Here is a 303-nt window from a genome sequence, read left to right as displayed (position 1 = left end):
GGATGCTTCGCGTGAGTGCTGGGAAGGGAGGGAGGGCAGCAGGGTGGGTCCCCAGCCCTGGATAGCGTGGGTGACACTGCTGTAAAGGTGTGGGAGTAACCCTTCCCAGGAGCGTTGTGGGTCCTTCCAGCAGCTCCTGTACCTTCTCTGGATTGTTTATCCAAGCATCACCATTGCCAGAGTGCTGGACACCAGGCTGGGAGGGGACACAGTAGATCCAGCAATTCCTGCCTTGTAGCCCCTGGCTTTGGGTGGTGTGGGTGGCACCCAGTGTAGTAAGGGTTGCAGTTAAGGTGTAGTAAC

The 303-nt window shown here is 57.8% G+C and overlaps 1 protein-coding gene across 1 annotated transcript in view; it reads left to right on the top strand.

Annotated features, from left to right (window-relative positions):
- LOC103806152 (mitochondrial carrier homolog 2-like) overlaps positions 1-303 on the top strand; it is a gene marked incomplete at both ends in the record, with an annotated part of 1,740 nt that overhangs the window by 999 nt on the left and 438 nt on the right. The gene's annotated exons all lie outside the window — the stretch shown is intronic.

Source organism: Acanthisitta chloris, unplaced genomic scaffold (assembly GCF_000695815.1).
Source record: "Acanthisitta chloris isolate BGI_N310 unplaced genomic scaffold, ASM69581v1 scaffold11257, whole genome shotgun sequence".
Classification (NCBI taxonomy): domain Eukaryota; kingdom Metazoa; phylum Chordata; class Aves; order Passeriformes; family Acanthisittidae; genus Acanthisitta; species Acanthisitta chloris.
Note: the sequence above shows the minus strand (reverse complement) of the source record. Positions and strands in the feature narration are given on the sequence as shown.